Consider the following 20,799-nt stretch of genomic DNA (forward strand, 5'->3'; position numbering starts at 1 on the left):
TATTAGAGGTGTGTATTGGGTCTTGTATCCGCCACATTTGCGGTGGTTTAAGTATCTTTGCTTTGGAATTTTGCTACAAATTGTATTAACCATATTCCGCACATGGGTTTACGAAAGGTTGCTATGTATACGTTTTTTTCAATAATTTACGTCCAGGACATAAATAATAATAATAATAATACTAATGAAATAGGCTAATTTTGGGAAAAAAATATGCAAAAGGTTAGTCTACTTGTATTTTTTTTTTTTTCCAAAATTGTTCATCGGTCCAGAAAGACGGATGCCACAACACTGGAACAATCCACTTCTCAATTAGTGTGACATTGTAATACTAGTCCAAGACTCACAACCAAATACAAAGAAGAAGAAAAACCAAAATGAGATGGAAGAAAAAAAAATCTTCCATTCAAAGATGAAAAATGGCGAACACAAAGGTATTACAATATTGACACGAGGTGGAAGAAAAAAATAATCTTTTATTCAAAGTTGAACAATGGGGAACACAAAAGGCATTACAATCTTGACACCCATGTGACCCAATTTTCTCACCACACACCTCTCTTTAAATAGAGGCACTAATAACTGTATTTACTACAATAACTCCCCACTCACAACAATAACTACTAACTTACAACAATAACTACTAATCACCTAGTAGTTCCATAACTTCTTATTACACAAAACTACCAATTATTACATCACCATTATTGGAGTTATGGTGGCAAAAAAATGATACAATTTGCAAAATTAGATCTCGAACTCTTCTTGTTTTCGGGCACGCAGTAGTGTTATTTCAAGACGATATTTGCCCCCCTTCGATTGAGTATTTGTGGTGCATAAGAAGAGCAATTCGTCCTCAAGATACAGGAAAACATAAAGGTCTTATAACAATGTTCCTAAGCTCTATGCACCCGAGCTTGGAACCCATACAATAGACACCAGAGTCTTGATAGTTTAGAAAGAGAAATAGATAAAATCGAGTAGAGAGAGAGTTAGCCCACTGGTTTGCTTGCTAGAATTGCAGAGAATGGTATCATGAGAGAGGCTAAAAAATTGTTCTAAGTTTTTCAAAATCGTATGGGTAGGAGGGCCCTTTTTATAGAGCACCAAGAGGCTGCCCATTTAGTGTTGCGGTGGTTACATGCATCACCCAACAACTACAAGTTATATGAGTTACATGCACCCCAACAGCTACAAGTTACATGCACTTGATGGTTGTAGTTACCAGCCTCTATCTCATCAACGGCTAGATGACCGTTGAATGTCCCACACTCATCAATGGCTAGTTGACCGACACTCATCGATGGCTAGCTGACCGATACTCATCGACGGCCAGCTGATCGACACTCATCGAGGATTAGATGACTGTTGGATTCCTTTACGAGCCGAGCTTACAAAAACATAAACGAGTCACAAGCCCGACCCGCACACGTTCTCGAGTGAGGGGCACCTCATGCTCCGATGCGAGAATGCAAAGTGCAAAGTACGTCATCAAGGGCCCTTGTGCCCACACTCTCGCACATGCACGCATGTGTGCACGTGCCGTGGCTCCGCACATGTGCCTTCTCTCTCCTTTGTACTTAAAGTATATTTCATGAGAATGAGTGTTGTTAAATACACCTCAACAAAGTCTCTCCTCTTCAATATGGGACTCAAACCCACATCTTTCTCTCTCTACAAAGCAATTTAAGAAAGAAACATAAAACCATCATTAAAGCAATTTAGGAAAAAATAATATACCATACTGTTGTTTTGAAATACATATAAGTATTTTTCAAACCAAAAATGGTAACAATTTCCTCCACTATTTCAGAATAACAAAACAAAATATAAGAAACATGTTATTTGCATACCATGAAAGTATCTTTCAATTTGAATTTTCACTTAGAGTGTACACTACAAAGTCCATCAAGTACTATGGTAGCCTATAGCTTTGAACCAGGTTGCTTATTTAACACACTGGTAGTATAACTCACAAACAATATTCAACTCTAGTGTATTTTTAGCTACCAGCATGTTTTGGGCCTTATGCTAATATCCCGATTTCATAAGTGCTCTAGAGATGAGTCCATCTCATAAGAAGCGGCCTCACTTCCACACTTATGTAGGTGTATCTATCAAGAGTACCCCTATATATCAAAAATTCTGACTTATATATATAGTCCATAGATAACATTAAGAGCATAACTCATACTACTAACATACAGGTCATCACTAGACTTATCCACCTTATGGATTTTCTTAGAATGTGTGCTTACAAAAAAATTTTGTCTAGTGACCAAACTAACCATCCGTAAAATTTGTTTTTACCACATTGAACCTAAAATTTTGAGGTCACAAAAGACTAAGTTGGGTTCCCATTGTAGATGATTACTCAATGAACTCTGATCCCATTCGAATTGACATCTTACTAATGTCATTCCTTGCAAGGCCTTTAGTCAAAGGATCAACCAAATTTTCCTTTGATCTTACATATTCTACACTAATCATGTCATCTTAATTAACATTTTAATGGAGTTATGCCTTCTTTTAATATAAGTAGATTTTTCATTATATACATCATTACAAGCTCTCACAATAGTAGCTTGATCATCAAAATATATTGTTGTTGCAGGTATTGGTATTAGCCATATGGGAATGTCCTATAACAAATTATTTAGCCATCCGACCTCTTTGCCAGTAGAGTCTAAAGCAATAATTTCAGACTCTATAGTAGAGCTTGAAATACATATTTGTTTATTTGACCCTCATGATATCGTATCTCTCGCTAATGTAATACTCATACGGATGTTCATAATGAATATTGGATTTCAATATTCCAATTAGCATCACTAAACCTTTCCAACACTCTGGGATAACCCACATATTTTATGTCATAATTGATAGTTCCTTTCAAGTATCTTAATACTCAAGATATAGCATCTCAATGCTTTTTACCTGGGCAACTTGTATATCTAATAAGTTTCTCTAGCGCATATGCAATGTCAGGTCTCGTGCTAGTCATTGCATATATTAAACTACCAATTACTCCAGCATATTCAAATTGAGATATACATCTCCCATCATTTTTCTTTAATTTAATATGATGATTTATAGGGGTAGAGACTTGCTTAGTAACAATATGCTCAAATTTATTAAGTATTTTCTCAATGTAGTGAGATTGAGTCAAAATGAATACATTTTATTTTCTCACTATTTTGATACCAAGTATCACATCAGCCTCTTCTAAGTCCTTCATATCAAAGTTAGATATGAGAAACTTTTTAGTTTCCCCCACAATTTATAGATTAGAGCCAAAGATAAGCATGACATCCATATATAAACAAATTATGAAACATAAAGAATTCATTTTCTTACACATTTACACATGTATCAACCTCTTTTCTCTTAAAACCATTTGACATCAACATATTGTCAATATTCTTATGCTATTGTTTAGGTACTTGTTTTCGTCCATAAAGTAATTTATCCAATTTACAAACTTTATTCTTATGACCTGACACTACAAATCCTTCGGGTTGTTCCATATATATTTCTTCATCTAAGTTACTATTTAAAAAAGTAGTTTTTACATACATTTGATGTATGGCTTGATGATTGGTAGAGGCTATTGCCAAGAACAATCTAATAGTAGCAATTCTTGCCACATGTGCATATGTTTCAAAATAATCAATACATTCTTTTTGTTTAAAACCTTTAGCAATTAATCTTGCTTTATACTTATTAATAGAACTATCAGAATTTATTTTTCTTTTAAACTTCTATTTACAACCAATGAGTTTAGAATTTAGTGGAAGGTTAACTAATTTCCATGTTTTCTTAGGTATAATGGAATCTATTTCACTATTAATAGCTTCTCTCCAAAAAATTGCATCTTGAGATACCAAAGCTTCATTTAGAGAAGTAGGATCTTCCTCTACATTTGAGACTACAGGCAAAGAATTCAAAATTTTATTTTGATTAGCTTCAATAAGATAAATATAAAAATCAGATCCAAAGTTATAAGATGGATCACCTCTAATTCTCTTACTTCTTCTTGGTTCTATTATTTCATGATCATTATTTTCTACATGTACTTCGTCAACATTATGATCATTTTCTTCATTATTTTCATTTTGCATGCTATTTGATTCATTCACTTTACTTTTACAAGTGAGATTTTCAAAAAATTCAGCATCTCTAGATTTCAAAATTGTCTTAGAATTTAGATCCAAAAATCTATAAGCTTTACTATTATGAGAATATCCCACAAAAACACATTTAGATGTTCTATGACCCAATTTATTTCTTTTAGAATCTGGAAGTCTAACATATGCAAGACGACCCCATACTCTAAACATAAAGCATGCAGATAATAAAGTTTCACCCCACAAATTCAATGGAAAAGAGAAAGAAATAAGCATAGCATTTACCATTTTAACTAATGTTCTATATTTACTTGATGAATTATGCCATTATTTTCACAAAATTCATTAAAGTCATTTGATAAATATTCTCTTCCTCTATCACTTCTAATAATTTTGATTTTCTAATTAAGTAGATTTTCTACTTTCGCTCTGAAAACTTTACATTTTTCAAAAGCCTTATCTTTATGTCTAAGCAAATAAACATAAGAAAATCTAAAAAAATCATCAATAAAGGCAATAAAGTATCTTTTACAATCTCTAGTTAAAACATTAATTAAATCACATATATCACTGTGTAAGATGTAGTAATTCACTCTTTCTTTCAATTGAAGGAAATGGTTTTCTAGTTATTTTTGCCTGTACTCATACTTCACATTCTTGTTTAGTTAATTCCTCACAATTAGAAATAATCCTAGTTTTAACCAAAGATTTAATTGATGCATAATTAACGTGTCATAATCTACCCTGCCATACATTACACGAAGTAACAATATATGCAAAAGACATATTCATTTCATTAACAAGGTTAAATTTGAACATCTCATCACATGAGTATCCCTCGCCAACAAATACACATTTTTTTGTCAAGATAGAGTTATTTAGATCCAATGACCATTTTAAAGTACTTCTTGTTCAAGATACATCCTAAAACACGGTTTCTTCTCATGTCCGGTATGTAGTACACATTTTCTAAGGTGAGTACCTTGCCCGAACTAAACTTTAGTTCCACTGTACCCTTTCCAAACATATTCACCATAGCTTGGGTTCCAAGTTGAGCTGAATTACTGTCACCCACTGGTTCAAAAGTTTTAAACATGTATCGATTGTTAGACACATGAATGGTAATGCTGATATTGACCAACTATCCATTGTCTTTATCGATCATATTTACTTCAATGACCATTGTGATAAATTTTTCTTAAATAGTCAAGTTCACTTGATCTCTAGGTCTTTTGAGCCCTTTTCGGTGTCAGCACTTTCTTGAAAAATGTCTCGGTTTTCCACATACATAGCAAGTGGCTGTCATTTTATTTTTGTTGGTAATAGACTTTTGGTCCTTATAATTTTCATTATGGACCTTAGAAAAGAAAGGCTTCTTGTTATACGAATCACTTGATTTTTGTTCAACAAGGTCTGCCTTAGAGTGAAAATTAATTGATTCATATTTCTTTTCCCTAAGTCTATTCTCTTCTTCAATTCAAAGAGATCCTTGAAGTTAAACCAAATCAAGATCAACGTTCTTGTGTTTCATCTTCTTTTGGTACTCTCTCCAAGATGGGGTTAACTTATGAATTATTGAGCCAACTAGGAAATATTCATCCAAAGAATTACCACAATCTTTAAGTTCATTGACTACAAGTTGCAACTCATATACTTGAGAAGGTATAGGCTTGTTTTCAATGAATTTAAAATCTAAAAAATTAGATATCAGAAATCTTTTGTTACCAGACTCTTCCGTGAGGTACTTGGTTTCAAGTAGTTTCCAAAGCTCTCTCGCCGTGCCAATGGAGGCATACATGTCATAGATCGGATCCGCTAAGGAATTTAGGATGTGACCTTTGTATATATAGTGATCCTCCACCCATCTCTTGTATGATTGAGTCTGCTCATCAGTAGAGTCATCCGATGGTGACGATGGTGCAGGCATTGACTCGATGACTATATAAGCTACTTTGAGAGTGGTAAGCAAAAAGAGAACCTTTTGCTGTCATCTCGGGAAATTCAGCCCGTTGAAGTGTTCAAGTCAAGTAAAGTCGTGATTCATGACCTTCAAAGAAGTCATGACAATCTCCTTTCTTTCACCCATGAAATATCATCTTGAACTGTCGAAGTTATGGTGAGTGAAATGGGGGCAAAAAAATGGTACGATTTGCAAAATTAGATCTCGAACTCTTCTTGTTTTCTGGTACGTAGGAGTACTATCTCAAGACGATATTTGCCCCCCTTCGATTGACTATTTGTTGTGCATAAGAACGGCAATTCGTCCTCGGGATACAAGAAAACATAAAGTATATAACAATGTTCCTAAGCTCTATGTACCTGAGCTTGGAACCCACATAATAGACACCAGAGTCTTGATACTTTAGAGAGAGAGAGATAAAATCGAGTAGAGAGAGAGTTAGCCCACTGGTTTGCTTGTTGGAATTGCAGAGAATAGCCTCTTGAGAGACTAAAAAATTGTTCCAAGTTTTTCAAAATTGTATGGGTAGGAGGCCCCTTATTATAGAGCACCAAGATGCTGCCCATTTAGTGTTGTGGTGGTAACATGCATCACCCAATAACTACAATTGATATGAGCTACATGCACCCCAACAACTACAAGTTACATGTACTCAAGTTATATGAGTTACATGCACCCCAACAACTACAAGTTACATGCACTTGATGGCTACTACAAGTTACATGCACTCAAGTTATATGAGTTACATGCACTCCAACAACTACAAGTTACATGCACTCAAGTTATATGAGTTACATGCACTCCAACAACTACAAGTTACATACACTTGATGGTTGTTGTTACAAGCCTCCATCTCATCAATGGTTAGATAACCGGTGGATGTCCCACACTCATCGACGGCTAGAGTGCAAAGTGCTCTATCAAACGCCCTTACCCTCGCCCTCGCACACTTCGCGTGCTCCGCACATGTGCCTTCTCTATCCTTTGTACTAGAATATATTTCATGAGAATGAGTTCTCTTAAATACACCTCAACAAACTCTCTCCTCTTCAATGTGGGAATCAAACCCACATATTTCTCTCTCTACAAAGCATTTAGAAACGAATGATATACCATAATGTTGTTTTGAAATAAATATAAGTATTTTTCAAATAAAAAATACTAACAGCTACATCACTCATAATAAATTAATATACTTTCTAGAAAATACACTTTAACAATTGTAACACAAAGATGATATCTTCATACCTCTTTTTAATTTTTATTTTTTTGTTAATAGGGTAGCGCTCAGTCCAGAAGGTCAATATGAGGTTGGTATCCTCGAACCGCCTTATTTCTTAGCAAACAAATGAGCTAATGTGATTCGAGGATGCCAACCTCAAACCACCTGAAGAGTATCATAGAAGGTGGTCCAAGAATGGGCAACTCAGACTGCCTCTGATTGCTTAACAAAGTTAGTCTCTGCGGTCCGAGGATGCCAACCTTGGACTGCATTGAAGAGCACCACATAAGGCACTATGATGATGCTAGCATCTGACCGATTGGGAATTGACCCAAATATTAGGGCACAGCCCTACTCTCGAACAAACTAAAAGAGAAAATAAATAAATAAAATGCAATCCATGAATGGTATCCTAAGGCAAAGGGGCAATTTTGAAAAAAAATAAAAAAAAACCTTAAGTTGACCAACCTTCAGTATAATTTTGTCCAAAAATTGACTCATTTCGTATTTTAGCAGTTTTTTTTTTATTCCGAACGTAATTCACTCAATATTTTTTAATCGAACACACGTTATCATACCATTGCATAGACCTTTCAGAAATAACCAGCTAGTTACACGATGAATCACACATTTTTCTTGATAAAGAGATCGTATACAATGCTCCTAATGGAGCACATACTGCAGGTTTACTCTTGGATAAATTACATACGTAGAAGCATCTTTGGATGTGAGATTTTGGGATCCACAAGTACTCCCAAACAAAAATTTATTTTAAGTTCCTAAATAAGTAAATCTGACCATCTAAAAATTAGATGGTCTCGATTCAAAATGGGAACATTATTTCCTTTTCAGGGGCTCAGTGTGCAAATAAAATATTGCTTGCTGGCTTGAGGAATGGCCCTTTTGGAGTCCTAGGAATGCCCCTTATTAGTGTTTATCTAAGGGAGTGAATCTCCAACATGCTCCTCCTTGAGCATAGAATTTTTTATTCTTGATTAGTGTAATATGTACAGAAAAATAAACTGTTTAAAGCAACAACCTTATACAATAAAAGTAAGGCCCACCTAAAAAATCTAAATGAAATTGTTATTCGAAAATTATCAAATTGATCATGTCAATCTCAAAATACATGAATACGAAGAAAAAGATTTGAAGTATTAAAAATAGTATATTTTATGCGCATTATCTGCTCAATCTGCACTATTTTTCTACGTTTCCATTTCATAATGTTTTTGAGAAACTTTAAATTTCATGATTTAATGTAAACATAGATTTTTAGGCATAGGGGTTTCCTCCCTATATTTTTTTATGAGCGTTGGAGGTGTTGACCCCTTAGATAAACTATTCCCACGTGTAAAACCCCTTGAACTTAAAAGGGGGTACAATACTAAAATGTTTTCCATTATTCAAAATCTTGAGAAAGAGAGAGAGAGAGAGATGAAGCTTGATGTCATAAAATGTTGTCCATTATTCAATGTCTACAAGCGAAGATCGGAGAGAGGGAAGGGGTCTAGTTGCAGTGGAGGAGAGAGCCATCATTGAGATGGAGGGCGCATCTTTGGGAGCGCGGCAGCAATTGCATACGCCCGGTAGGTTTTGGTCTCCTAAGGAGGGGCACGTTATGTAGCCCACATCAAAGCAATACAAAGGGCCAGCTCCCACTTGGGTTCGCATCGTTCCTTGCAAAATCGTGCCTTTCATGCACAACACAAGGACACATACGTAAAAGCTCGAAAATTTAATCTCTCTTTTTTGTCAAAAAAAATTCTCTCTCTCTCTCTCTCTCTCTCTCTCTGCGCAGAGAGGCAAACACAAACCCCAGCAACCCCGACAATCCCTGGGCCTGGTATCCAACTTATGGATCTAAAAAAAACATTCAAAACTTGATAAAAAATCTAAAAAACGAGAAATTTATTTAAAATATAGTTTTTTTCTTTTTTGTTTATTATTATGACAAAGATTAAACAGTGTTTTGGCCATGAAATTTTATATTTACATTTTCCTTTCATTTTGAAATATTTAAAAAAATATGCCCTACACGATTTTTTCAAAATCCATTTTTTACCATTTTTTTAACCTCATTTAGATATGTCTTGTTTAAGTTTACGATAAACATATTTTTATTTCTTAAATTTTTTTTGTAATTTTTAATATTTTTTTGCTGCTACAGCACTCAGCCTAACTCTGACTAAGTTACTCGGACTTGAGCTGTGTACTCAGCCCGAATAGCTATTTCCAACACTGCTCAAAACAACTAAAAATTCAATGGACATGGTTAAGTAGTTGTACACAAGAATTAAATTTACCTGCCATAATGAATAAGAAGTCGGAGAGCAGTGCCCATGACTTGAGAAAACACAAATGCTATGCTATAGTGTGTCTGGAGACTTTCGCAAGGAGAACAATGGGAGAATGCCAATTTATATAAACACCAAATGTTGATGTATTAATATATATGAGTAATTGCTTTTAAGTCTCAATTAATAGGATTTGTTGGGTGGTGATAGACTTTTCAGTTTGACTGACTATTCTCAAGCTTAATCTGACTCTCTCTGGTACCATCTGGCAACCACTAATTCCAAATCTTAATCTGACTCTCTCTGGCACTCTGGCAACCACTAATTTCAAGTCTTAATCCGACTCTCTCTGGCACCATCTGGCAACTACTAATTCCAAGTCTTAATCTGACTCTCTCAGGCACTCTGGCAACCACTAATTCCAAGTCTTAATCTGACTCTCTCTGGCGCCATCTGGCAACCACTAATTCCAAGTCTTAATCCGACTCTCTCTGGCACTTTGGCAACCACTAATTTCAAGTCTTAATCCAACTCTCTCTGGCACCATCTGGCAACTACTAATTCCAAGTCTTAATCTGACTCGCTCTGGCACTCTGGCAACCACTAATTCAAACTCTTAATCCGACTCTCTCTGGCACCATCTGGCAACCACTAATTCCAAGTCTTAATCTGACTCTCTCTGGCACTCTGGCAACCACTAATTTCAAGTCTTAATCCGACTCTCACTGGCACCATCTGGCAACTACTAATTCCAAGTCTTAATCTGACTCTCTCTGGCACTCTGGCAACCACTAATTCCAAGTCTTAATCCGACTCTCTTTGGCACCATCTGGCAACCACTAATTCCAAGTCTTAATCTGATTCTCTTGGGCACTCAGGCAACCACTAATTCCAAGTCTTAATCCGACTCTCTCTGGCACCATCTGGCAACCACTAATTCCAAGTCTTAATCTGACTTTCTCTGGCACTCTGGCAACCACTAATTTCAAGTCTTAATCCGACTCTCTCTTGCACCATCTGGCAACTACTAATTCCAAGTCTTAATCTGACTCTCTCTGGCACTCTGGCAACCACTAATTCCAAGTCATAAATCCGACTCTCTCTGGCACCATCTGGCAACCACTAATTCCAAGTCTTAATCTGATTCTCTCTGGCACTCTGGCAACCACTAATTCCAAGTCTTAATCTCTGACTCTCTCTGGCACCATCTGGCAACCACTAATTCCACATCAAAACCGATAAGTTTGACTATCTTTTGCATCAAATCATTGTACTTAGATGTCCACCGCATAGCATTCTACTATATTCAAAATTTTAAAGGAAAATGATTTAATAGGGCTGCAGTCCATCAAAATAAGTAAAGCCTCACTTTGTAACTCATCAGAAATTAGAATGTAAGCCGGAAAAACCTTTACATTGATTGTCTCAGCATGAACATTATGGTTGTAAAGAAAAATTAGGATTTGAAGCTTTAAAAAAGGTGTATATTATTCTAAAAAAAAAAAAAGCAACCATAGATCCACAAGAACTGTATATTTTTTTAGTTTCAAATTTTATTGTCATTGTTAAAAATTTGATTTTAAATTCATTATGAAGATTTCTATTGCTGAAAGTGCATTCCAGACAATAATTTGAGATGAGGCTTTAATTTTTTCATAAAGCCTAGGCTTTATAGAACCTTCGTCCTTTTTATTAAAATGAAAGTAAAAAGAGTGCACCATACACAAATTTTAAACGGGTCCATTAAATTAGATAAGGAAGGACCGTCTTCATGTTTATTCAATTAATGTTTGACTATTTCATGTCATTTTAAATTTAGATTAGTGTATAGTACAATCCTCTTACTTTCCATTCTATCAAAATAACACATTTTTTAATCATCAAAAAGAAAAAGAATAAAAAGAGCATTTTTACATTTCAAAAGGGTAATTGCATCCGTAGGTGTAGAGGCAAGGTATACCTTCAAATTTTATCATGGTATATAATTTTTATGTAAAATGTCATTAGGATTATCTCAAAATCTATTTTTATTTCTAATTATAATATTTAAAATTTTAAAAATAGTTAAAATCAAGTAGATCTATAAACATATAAAAATCTTGAAAATGGACGGTGTAGATAATATGTTGTAAAATGCACTATTTCTAAGACTTAAAATCTTTTTATTTTTCATAGTTATACATCTCGATGTCGAGAAGATCAATCAAAGGGTCTTTCAACATTAAAACTACCTTTTTTGATGGACTTTTGAGGTGCATCTGTAGCTCTACGTTATAAGGTTGCAACCTTGTGTAAACTTTTTCTAAAAAAATATGTTCTTCCCGCGTGAAGCAATAAAAGAGTGTCAGAAGAAAATGTTGGAGATAAAACACAACCTGAGTTCAAATGTCAAGTATTGATAGTTGAAATGTGTCATTATTTTTTGTTTTTTCCTAGTGGATCTTAACCGGATCAATTTGGATGGGCTCCAATTTGATGTGATTTGAGGCATGGAGCAATAAAATAAAACATTGTATACAACAAGACCATTTATGTTTCATATAAAAATATCACAATTACTTACAATCATCCAATATAAAATCTTATAGCTAACTCCTCAACATCCATCCAACATGAATCTTATAGCTTTTTAATGTCAACTCCATTGAGAACTTACAAGTTGTATTCGGTTTCACCCTTTATTCTCTGTCAAGAATTTCAACCCAAGCTTGGCATACACCTTAACATATCGCGACAGTGGAGGAGGTTTAGTCAAGATCGGGGGATACAGTCCAACAACGTTTTTCTTTTGAATATTTTGGTGCCTATATGATGCCTGAGTTTTGAAATTTGACAATCACACATCCCATCACATCTGATAGTTTGATAAAGGAAAAAGAAAACTCTTTCCAACGTTTATAGGAGAAAATAAATAATGATTTCATCTACTCTCATAACCATCTAAACTTCATTGTGCGGTCACAGTTGTCTGGTAGTGTTTCATTTTTCATTTTTTTCTACAAAGCTAAATTACTTGAAATTTGGGACATGTGTACGTCTTAGTGAGACGCACTTAATAAAAATATGAAAATAACAATTTGTACAATATAAATTGACCAAAATGCCCCTATAAAGTTATGAGGGTATTTTGATCATTATATATTCCATGAGTTATTTTTCATATTTTTATTAGGTGCGCCTCACTAAGATGTACACAAACTTCAACTTTCAGATCATTCCGATTTTAAAAAAAAATGAAAAATACAACACTACCGGACAACTATGACCGTACGATGAAGTTTAGATGATGATGAGGGTAAGCGAAATCATTGTTCATTTTTTCTTATAGGCGTTTTGTAGTATCTTCCTTTGATTAATATTGGCGTTATTGCCTAGTCTTTACATTAAACATTAGTTTCTTAAAAATAGGAAATATATATAGGAAAACGTTTATATAAGTGCGAGGCTCTAAACAATCAAAATTGGGTATCCCTCAAAAATTTCACTAGAATAGGCAATTTTGGCGCCATAATATCCCCCAATTGATCATCTCGACCTCAAGATGTATGGACATAAGACAAAAACGAATTTCAAGTTTTGGAAATAGTGTATCTTGTAATACATTTTTTTACTGTTGAAACTATTTTATGGCTATCACTAAGATTTCTAGTATTGAAACCACATTTCTCGACATTATTTGAAGGTGTGCTCTACTTTGATTAGTTAGAGCCTTGGCTCTATATAAACTGCACTCATATTTATATCGAATTGTTTACCAAGAGTCATTTATCTTTGGTACATGCAGGTCACAATCATTCTCGCTCCGTAGATGTCGAATTGGATGGCTTGGGATGAGTCACGAAGTCCGAAAAAAAAAATTTGGAACTTTGTGTCTGATCAATGACACTTCTACAACAACCCAATTTGAAATTTAAATGGCAAGAATGATTATGACCTCCATGTACAAGTAAAATTAAGGTGCACTAAAAAACCCATCGTAAAAGATTGTTTTGAAGTTAAAAAACTCTCTAATAGATCATCTCGAATATTTTGAAAAAAAAAATGACTTCTAGTCAAAAAGTTAGTGTATCTTGTAGCATATTATCTGGATCGTTTATTTTCAATAACTTCATGTGTTTGAACTATTTTTGGAGTCTAATTTTTTTTTTTAGTGTAAAATTTTAAAATAGATTCTCAATACATCCTATGAATTTTTTATGCAAAAATTACATTTTATAATAAAATTTGACTAGTGCACCTTACTTTGTTTAAGGTCGCAACCTTATGCAGACCACACCTATATATATAACCCCTTGACCATAGGTAGGCGTCCCCTTATTAAACCAAATTAGTAACCACAATAATATTCATTTTTACAGCCACTCCAATTAAAAAAAGAATTCAATTAACAAAATACCTCCTAAAACCTAAGTTTATAAGAAATTTATCAAGTTACCTAAAAGAGCTGAACAATTCTAAATTTTACCTATCTCTTGTATGAATACCCGTAACAAGGGCATGGTCTTGAGTTGAAATAGTGTAGCACCCTGAAAGAGAGCTAAGAGGTACATGACAGTCCCAACACATATCGTACACTCTACAAACTGATATGAAATAAAGATAGTGCTGAAATTGCGATCTCCACCTTTGGAGGAGGTCAAGAGACCTATAATTATACTTATGCAAGTCAATAAACATGCATATTCATAATTCATATTAAAATTATGCCGAAATTGCGGAAATCACTCAAAACCACAAATATTAGATCAGCCTTAAGATGAATTCGTAAGGACCCTAATGCTTGTAGCACCTATATGGTGATTCTTACTCACTACAAAGAGCTCTAAGTATCTTTTACAAAAAAATTGATCTTTAGCATAAAAAAAAAAATTACAAAATTATTAAAGCAATGCAATATAATAATGTAGATTTGACCTTTGGATGGAGAAGAGAGAGATGAAGATAAATCATGCAAAGCAATGTAAATTGTTAAACAAAGTACGGGTTGTCTTTTACAAGCGTCATCAGCAACTCCTTGAAGTCTTTGGAAGATGTATAAATCGGTCATGAATCAAGCAAGCTTTGTAGGTTTCCTTTTTTGTCAAAATAATTTAGCATAGTAATCACATAGCCTCCAAAAGGTAACTTGAAAAAAATCGTGGTAGGGCTATTTATAGACTGTTGGAGGGGTACCCTATGAAAATTCTAGTGAAAATGGAATCCAAGGAAAAAAGGTGCGACTTCAAATAGCTCACTGAGGCGCTATTTCAAGTAGCACGCTAAAGATGTGCCATGCAAAAACGTGGGCCTCGAGGCTTTGACAGGTGTCTAATAAGCATGGAAATAAAAATACGTGTCCCAACGGCTAGCTGACTGGGAGAGGCACTAATCCAAGTCGCGCCCCTATTCGGTTAAGATTAGCGCACGATCTGAAGTCATGCCCTAGAGCGCTATTCGAAGTTGCGCACTGAAATGGGTGTGTTAGCCTCCATGTAAAACGTGGGCTCCAAATGTGTGACATGTGTAATGTGAGTGGTAGAAATGAAGACGTGTGTCCCAATGGATACTTGACTAGGTGATACGTTAATCCAAGTTGTGCTTGAGTTCGGTTAAGATTAGGGTGCAATTTCAAACCGCATCGCTTCTCGAGGCTCTATTCCAAGTAACACCCTGATTTCTAAAAGCTAGAAACATCGCAAAAAAAAAGGCATTGTATCAGAGGCACAATAGTTTCTTATCTCCATAAGGTACAGATCCGTGACAATTGAAGCGATGTGGATGTAGATGAGGGTCATGTCCTTAACACATATATTCGGAAGTCGAGTATCTACATATGCCCCTCTTTGTCATTGATTACGTAGAATCAAATTGATGGCAAAGACAAATGATGCAGACTTTTGAATATAAAAAAAAAAAAATTCAAATTTCAGCTAAGAAATCGATAATGTACTTTGGTTTTTTGACAGAAGAAAATTTGATTTTGGCGCTTAATGCATGGTAACCAAACCATCTCGGAACTTACGATGACTTTCGAATCCCGTCAAGACTTCTGATGTGGCGCTTGAAGAGTGGTGCTTTTTATATGGTGACCAAACCATCTTGGAACTTGTCCAGTCAAGACTTCTGATGTGGCGCTTGAAGACCCAAAATGGTGCTTTTTATATGGTGGCGAAACCATCTCGAAATTTATGACGACTCCCGAGTGCTATCGAGACTTCTAATATGGCACTTGAAGACCAAAAGTGGGGATTTAATTTTTGATCTGAGATATAAATTTTATCCTATTAATAGAATTTTTAATTTTCTAGCTTGAGCTCTTTAATTTTTCTTGGCGCAAGTTCGAGTTGCGCAAGAAATAAGGCACGCATCTTCTAGACTGTCCTTTTTGTTTAGGAATACCCAATAAATTTTTACAAGCATCTTCTAGACTGTCCTTTTATAGGTTGGATATGTTGACGTCTTTGATAAACTATACCCACATGTAAAATCCCTTGAACTTAAAAGGAAAAAGTTTATATAAAGTTGCAATTTTAAAATGTAGTATTAAAGATGCATCTCAAAAATCTATCTAATACGGTTGTTTTAATGTTGAAAAACACTGTAATCGATCATCTCGATATCAAGATGTATGAATATGAAAATAAATAAATAAATTTGAATCCTAAAAATAATGCATCTTGCAAGGCATTATCGAGACAGTCCATTTTCAAGATTTTCATATGTTTATAGATCTGCTTGATTTTAACCATTTTTTAACTTTCAAATATTATAATTAGAGATGAAAATAAATTTTAAGATAATCCTTAGAATGTTTTACCTCAAAATTACATTTGTGATAAAATTTGGAGGTGCGCCTTAATTGGATTGTTTAAGGTTGCAACCTTGTAGAAACCATACCGGAACTTAAAACCGGGTACACTATTAAAATGTTTTCCATTATTCAAAATCTTGAGAGAGAGAGAGAGAGGCGAATGAAGCATGTGGTCCAGAGAGAGAGAGAGGCGAATGAAGCATGTGGTCCAGAGAGAGAGATGAAGCTTGTGGTCATAAAAGGCTGTCCACTATTGAAAGTATACAAGCCAAGATCGGAAAAAGGTAGGGGTTCTAGTTGCAGTGGAGGAGAGAGCCATCTCTGAGATGGAGGGTGCATCCTTTGGGGGCGAGGCAGCAGTTGCATTTGCCGGGTAGCCGTTGTAGTCCTGAGGAGGGGCACGTCATGTAACCCACATCAAGGCAATACAAAGGACAAGCTCCCCCTTGGGTTGGCATCGTTCCTTGCAAAATCGTGCCTTTCATGCACAACACGAGGACACATACATAAGAGCTCGAAAATTTAATCTCTTTTTTGTCAAAAAAAATTCTCTCTCTCTCTCTCTCTCTCTCTCTCTCTCTCTCTCTCTCTCTCTCTCTCTCTCTCTCTCTCTCTCTCTCTCTCTCTCTCTCTCTCTCTCTCTCTCTCTCTCTCCGCACAGAGGCAAACTCTCATTCACTCAAAACCAGTGTTCGACTGCTCGGGGATTTCTCATTTTTTTAGATTTTTTATCAAGTTTTGAATGTTTTTTTTAGATCCATAAGTTGGAAACCCTGCCCAGGGATAGTCAGGCAAGCAATTGACTTTTTTTTCTAGACGCACACTGTAAGCCCTTGAAAAGAAAATAATATTCCCATGTTAAATTGAGACTGTACTCTGCCCAATTCAAGCCAAGTTACTAGGACTCGAGCGCAGTACTTAGCCTGAGTCGCTCTTTCCAACATTACTAAAACCAACTAAAAATTCAATGGACATGGATAAGTAGCTGTACACAATATTTAAGTTTACCTGCCATGATGAAGAAGAAGATGGAGAGCATGGAGCCACAACCTTGAGAAAACACAAATGATATGATGCTATAGTGTGTCTAGTGACGAGAACAATGGGAGAATGCCAATTTATAGAAGCACCAAAGGTTGATGTATGAATGTATATGAGTAATTGGTCTTTAAGTCTCAATTAATAGGATTGGTTGAGTATGTAACTTGACTTACATTATTTAAGCTTATTCTGACTTTCTCAGTTTGAGTATTGAACTTGACTCACTATATTTAAGCATAATCTGACTTTCTCAGTTTTAATATTGAACCTCACTAACTATATTTAAGCTTAATCTGACTTTCGCACCACCTGGCAACCACTTATTCGATGTCAAAACCCCATAAGTTTGAAGATATTTTGGACGGTCAGGATACATCATGTGACGACAAATTCTTGTACTTTGATTTCCACCGCATAGTTACTCAAAAATAAAAATAAAATTAAATAGTCCAACATTAATTGCGGGTATTATTGAATAAACATGAACATAGCTTTTTCTAATTTAATGGACCCATTTAAAATTGGGTGTGGTTTTTTCCAAAATTTATCATAACATGTAATTTTGGTAAAAAAAAATTTAGGATTGTATGAAAATTTATGTTTTTTTAATTATAAAATTTTAAACTCAAAAAATGATTAAAACCAAGTAGATATAAACCTATGAAAATCTTGAAAATGAATTGTCTAGATAATGTGTTGCAAGATGCATTACTTTTTTAAATCAAAATCTTTTTTTTATTATTTTCATACATCTCGATTTTGAGATGATCAAATTATAGGGGTTTTCAACATTAAAACAATCTTTCCCAATGGATTTTTAAGGTGCATTTATAATTTTACATTTTAAGGTTGCAACCTTATATAAACATTTTCACATTTTAAGGTTGCAACCTTATATAAACATTTTCCTTAAAATTGTGTATGGTGCAATCCTCTTATTTCCCATTGTACTAAAAAATACATTTTTTAATCATCAAAAAGAAGAAAAAAAAGACCATTTATTTTTCTTTTCCAAAGGGGGGAAAAGAAAAAGTTCTTCTAGCGTAAAAAATTCAAAGAGTGTAGTAACAAAACGAGTGAGATTAAACACCACCTAAGCTTTAATTTCAAGCAGTGTATAAAAAAATGCCTAGTCGAACCGGATTCGCCCTGTTCGACTAGAGAATCGCTATGGACGGATCGAATAGGTGAAAAAAAACGACAATCATCCGGTTCAAGAGAGAACCGGACGATTCTGCACAGTGACTCGCCGATTCACGGAATCGGGGAGTCCCGTACAGTGAATCGGCGAGTACAGTATGGTTTTTTTTTTTTTTTTTTTTTTTTTTTTTTTTTTTTTTTTTTTTTTTTTTGTAATCCATGATAGATTTTTTTGTAATACTTGATCGATTTTTTTGCAATCCAAGATCGAATTTTTTGTTTTTTTTTTTTTTTTGTAACCCATGATAGAATTTTTTGTAATCCATGATCGAATTTTTTGTAATCCATGATCGAAATGTTTGTTTTTTTTTCTTGTAATCCATGATAGAAATAGTTATTTTTTTTTCTTGTAATCCATGATCGAATTTTTTGTTTTTTTTTTTTTTTTTGTAACCCATGATAGAATTTTTTGTAATCCATGATCGAATGTTTTGTAATCCATGATCGAAATGTTTGTTTTTTTTTTGTAATCCATGATCGAAATGTTTGTTTTTTTTTTTGTAATCTATGATCGAATTTTTTGTGACCCATGATAGAGTTTTTTGTAATCCATGATTGAATTTTTTGTAATCCATGATCGAATTGTTTTTTTCTTTTTTTGTAATCCACGATCGAATTTTTTGTTTTTTTTTGTTTGTTTTTTTTTGTAATCCATGGTCGAATTTTATATAATCCATGATTGAATTTTATGTAATCCATGATCGAATTTATTTCTAATCCATGATAGAATTTTTTGTAATCCATGATCGAATTTTTTGTAATCCATGATCGAAATGTTTGTTTTTTTTTTCTTGTAATCCATGATCGAATTTTTTGTTTTTTTTTTTTTTTTTGTAACCCATGACAGAATTTTTTGTAATCCATGATTGAATTTTTTGTAATCCATGATCGAATTGTTTTTTTCTTTTTTTGTAAGTCACGATGGAATGTTTTGTTTTTTTATGTTTTTTTTGTTTTTTGTAATCCATGATCGAATTTTATGTAATCCATGATCGAATTGTTTGTAATCCATGATCGAATTTTTTGTAATCCATGATTGAATTTTTTAAAAATTTGTGATTTTTTTTTTTTAATCCATGATTGAGTTTTTTTTTGTAATCCATGATAGAATTTTTTGAAAATTTGTGATTTTTTTTTTTTAATCCATGATCGAATTTTTTTTTGTAATCCATGATAGAATTTTTTGAAAATTTGTGATTTTTTTTTTTAATCCATGATCGATTTTTTTGAAAATTTGTTAATTTTTTTTTTAATCCATATTATTCAAAGAGAAAATGAGAGAGATGATGATTCTGAGGCCACCCTATCCCAGCCATATTATTCATATATCGAGTCCCAACAGCAACGGTATAGGGATGAGCACGACTGTGCAGGTGAGCATGAAGGATGGACAAGCTTTGGGGATTTTGGATTAGGAACACAACAAAACACTAACACTCAGGGATTTGGGAATAGTCAGACGCCTGCTAATATCGATGATTCATTTTTAGATCGAATCAATGAATTGTTAAACGAATTCAATCAATGGCACCAGCATGACCAAGAAGAACAATAACTTCGTCTATCATTTTATTTTTATATCATATGTTACTAATTTTATGCTTTATTGTAGTCCATGTATGTTGATATACTTATTCCATGATAATTCTACGTTTATCTTTTTGTGTGATGTAAATTAAATGCTGAATGGCGGTTCATGTAGGGAAAGAACATATCAATATTCACATATTCATTCAAAAACATGAAAATTCTTAATGGAGTACCCTCATTTCTTATTGAATTCTTAAAAAAAATTATTTATAATGAATTTTAATAATTTTTTCATATTTTTTTTAAGCTTTATTCTGACCGATTCACCCGATTCTCGATCCAAATCGCTGATTCGCTGATCCGAATCGATTTTTTGGGTGCCCAATCCGGGTCACCGATCCGTTTTTTAAACCATTGATTTCAAGTATTGATAGTTGGAATATATCATTATTCCGGGGCTATGAAATTTGAAATGAGAAGTTTTTTTATTTTTTTCGATAGATTAGTGTCATTACCGGCCCCTAACCGTTTTGAAAAGAGTGAATTTTAAAATGAGAAATGTGGATAAAATGCGATCATTTCCCTTTTTCCAAACTAGAAATGCAATCATTTCCGAGTGGATCTTAGAAGGA

General features: G+C 34.1%; 2 long non-coding RNA genes across 5 annotated transcripts; both read right to left on the bottom strand.

The window, feature by feature from the left end:
- Nucleotides 1-458: 458 nt before the first annotated feature.
- LOC148782431 (uncharacterized) lies at nucleotides 459-6,009 on the bottom strand. Of its 2 annotated transcripts, none has more exons than XR_016054426.1 (2): nucleotides 5,853-5,986; nucleotides 459-1,674 (listed from the first exon to the last, which is right to left on the bottom strand). It is a non-coding gene; the product is annotated as an uncharacterized LOC148782431 (long non-coding RNA). The 2 variants fall into 2 exon arrangements; XR_016054425.1 differs by lacking the exon at nucleotides 459-1,674 and adding an exon at nucleotides 4,900-5,201 and having other exon boundaries at nucleotides 5,853-6,009.
- A 2,750-nt stretch (nucleotides 6,010-8,759) lies between these two features.
- LOC110008487 (uncharacterized) lies at nucleotides 8,760-17,980 on the bottom strand. Of its 3 annotated transcripts, none has more exons than XR_016054424.1 (3): nucleotides 17,405-17,933; nucleotides 9,616-15,813; nucleotides 8,760-9,003 (listed from the first exon to the last, which is right to left on the bottom strand). It is a non-coding gene; the product is annotated as an uncharacterized LOC110008487 (long non-coding RNA). The 3 variants fall into 3 exon arrangements; XR_016054423.1 differs by having other exon boundaries at nucleotides 8,760-15,412; nucleotides 15,608-15,813; nucleotides 17,405-17,901; XR_016054422.1 differs by having other exon boundaries at nucleotides 8,760-15,813; nucleotides 17,405-17,980.
- Between the last annotated feature and the right edge of the window lie 2,819 nt (nucleotides 17,981-20,799).

This window comes from Amborella trichopoda, chromosome 4, assembly GCF_054954075.1.
Source record: "Amborella trichopoda isolate Santa Cruz 75 chromosome 4, AtrichopodaSantaCruz75HAP2 v2.0, whole genome shotgun sequence".
In the NCBI taxonomy this organism is placed as follows: domain Eukaryota; kingdom Viridiplantae; phylum Streptophyta; class Magnoliopsida; order Amborellales; family Amborellaceae; genus Amborella; species Amborella trichopoda.